The sequence below is a fragment of the Helicoverpa zea genome, chromosome 8, assembly GCF_022581195.2.
Source record: "Helicoverpa zea isolate HzStark_Cry1AcR chromosome 8, ilHelZeax1.1, whole genome shotgun sequence".
Taxonomy (NCBI): domain Eukaryota; kingdom Metazoa; phylum Arthropoda; class Insecta; order Lepidoptera; family Noctuidae; genus Helicoverpa; species Helicoverpa zea.
Window position 1 is genome coordinate 11,836,540 of NC_061459.1, and position 3,034 is coordinate 11,839,573.

Here is a 3,034-nt window from a genome sequence, read left to right on the forward strand (position 1 = left end):
TTTTAAAGAGATATTTTTTTTGTTTCTTTGTATCTAACGACAAAACTACTGAACTGGCTTACTACTGAAATTTCACTGAAGGGAAGCTACATTATTGCAACAGGATAACTGGCTATATTTTATTCGGCTACGAGACGTAAATTCTACAGAGGGGAGAAACAGCTTATTCGCGATAAAGACATTAAATAAAAACAAAAGATAACTAATTACTAATTATAAAATATAGGTACTTACGAAGTATCAAATATATAAATGAAGTGAAGATATTTTAATGCCAGTATTGTGAGAGCAATCGAACAAGATGAAAGATTTGGTGCTATTCCTGGTTGTCGTGCTTCTTGCGTACACGTACGCTGCCCCACGTAAGTGTGATTTTATTTCTTTCAATTTGAGCACTGAAGTGAAATATTTCCATAATGTTAAAGTGAGACCGCTTCACCAAAAGATTACAAAAAATATGATATTCACTCTTTGCTACTTGAAAGTGAGAAGAATATATTTTTGTGTTGTTTGCTTTATGCAGCTATTTTGAATAGATTATGAGCACAAATTGCAGCTCTCTTATCTACGGTTATTTCTGGAAAGTTACACGATTTAATGTAAATGATAGCCCAAACCCGGTTTGGAATATAAAAGTTATTTCAGAGTAGGATGACATTTTCTCAGTTTTGGTAAAAATACTGTTTTTTTTTTTCAATAGAAGCAGTCAACCATGCTCCCATAACAGCTTCGGGAGGCTCGGCAGCTTCTGGAGTAGTCTCTGGTTCACATTTCGGCAATGGAGCATTCAGTGCAGGCGGGAATAAAAAGAGGTAATACTATGTTATGTTACCTAGGTATTTATTTATTTGATGCTGTTTCCACAATCATGTAGGACAGCGGACTTGGTGCCTGAAGTGTTTACCAGACAACTTTTGGTCGGTAGAGAAATAGAAGCGGTAGATGCAACACATTTATGTGATAGTTAAAAAAAGATCATACATTATCCATCCTCCGAGCTTTTTTCCCAACTATGTTGGGGTCAGCCTCCAGTCTTACCGGATGTAGCTGAGTACCAGTACAAAGAGCGACTGCCCTATCTGACCTCCCCAACCCAGTTACCCGGGCAACCCAATACCCCTTGATTAGACTGGTGTCCGTTAGACTTACTGGCTAAAAACTAAGTTAAAAAAGGTCATATATAAATCTGAATGTATTTACATGTACTAGTAATTCTACTTAAGAAAGTAGATGCCAAAAAGCGCAAGTCCAACTCGCTCTTAACCGTTTTTTTTGATAAGATTTTTTATTTGTTTCAGCTGCGGATTGATACAAAGTTTGGTGTCAGTATTGTGGAATGTGTGTTGATAAGGAGTCTCATCTATATTGACCGAAGAAAACGTGCATTTCGGAGTGAAGAAATATGTCTATAAATAAGATTGTACATGTAATTTGTTTTAAAACAATATTGTTTTACATAATATTAAATGGTATGAAACTGTACGAGTGATTTTTATATTTTTATGCTACATTGTTATAATACGTAATGATTATTGTCAAATGATAGATGAACATTATAATAAAAATACTAGGTAATTGACTTTGTTTGTATTATTTTGTGATAATATCAAAAATCATACAAAAAGCTTTGATTTTATTAAGGATATTTCAAAACTGTTAAAATATTACAGTAAATGAAGTACAGCATGTCGATTCTATAAAATATCACAACTCACTTCGACATCACTCTCACTTCGACTTCGATCTAAAGGTAGAATTCCGTGGACGCGACAATAGTCAACCTTTGAAAATGTATGGCACCGTTGTCGAGGCCCGTGACAGTCGCGCGCGGCCGACGAATTTCGTAAGCTGCTCGCGGCATTGTCAAAAATTTAATTCTGGTTTTACTAAAATTCTATAGATGTTATTAAGCGCTAGACCATGTTGAGAAGCGTACGGCCGCGAGCGGCTCACGAAATTCGTCGTCCGCGCGCGACTGTCGCAGCCCTCGGCAGCGGTGCCATACATTTTCATAGGTTGACTTTTGTCGCGCGCGGCTGCGACAATCGCGACCCACGGAATTCTACCTTAAAGTTTCGTGATTGACATTGTCAAACTACACTAGCGCTTCACTATCGAGCGTGTTGACAAGTTGAACTAAATCAAAGTCGAGATTTTGACAGATTTGTCAAAATCTGTCTATCTATAGGGGAGGTAGGGGAGAGATGGGCAGTTGGGAGACATGATCAAATCAGAATAAAAGGACCCCCCTTTTATTCTGATTTCTGATCATAGTTTTGTTTTTTTTTAATTGGGTAGTTTACGTTACCGACTGGTAACGGTGTTCATCCATAGACTATCTGTCATTTCTGTGAGTTGTCAAGAACAAACACTCGTAAAAGTACTTAAATATTTTGTTGCGGTTTCGGATCGTTATAAAGAGAAAACTAATGAAAGGTATGTGTATTTTCTATTATTAATTATTGATTGTCAAAATCTCCAGTTACAATTATAGTAAGTCGATGCAATCCACACCTATTATACCTTTAGAAGAGAGTACTACAGCAATAGTTAATGGGCCCCACGTTTTTATTTTAGTCTAATATGACCGGGACCACCTACGTAGGTTGACAGGTAAGTAACTATTTTTTATTTTCTAGTTTTCAGTGCACATAAGATAAAACCGTTTAACTTAAAAGTTTTTTTACCGATTTTTTTTTCATAAACTAAGTCAAAAGTGTCCAATGCTCTCTATGGTAGGGAGGCTTTTCTTCGTCAGTGAAAATTTGTGAGGTTATAAATCTGCGCGAAAAATCCTTTATAGAATCTTGTTTCAGGTACCGTTGCCAACTTGATCTAGAGACTATTATATTTAAAATAGTGTTTAAATAAAGTTCTAAGTGTTTTAAAGTGATTAAGTGCCTACATTTAACGATGGCTAGAATGTTTTTGCTTAAATCTTTATTAGAAGAAGCTCATGCTTTAGATAATTTAGAAAAGCGTCAACAATCTGCTAGAATTCGTAGTTTACCTTTATTAACTCGCGATGATGACT

General features: G+C 35.9%; 1 long non-coding RNA gene across 1 annotated transcript; it reads left to right on the top strand.

Annotated features, from left to right (window-relative positions):
• Positions 1–276: 276 nt before the first annotated feature.
• LOC124632748 lies at positions 277–1,579 on the top strand. Its single transcript, XR_006984665.1, has 3 exons — positions 277–362; positions 701–812; positions 1,299–1,579. It is a non-coding gene; the product is annotated as an uncharacterized LOC124632748 (long non-coding RNA).
• The last annotated feature ends 1,455 nt before the right edge of the window (positions 1,580–3,034 follow it).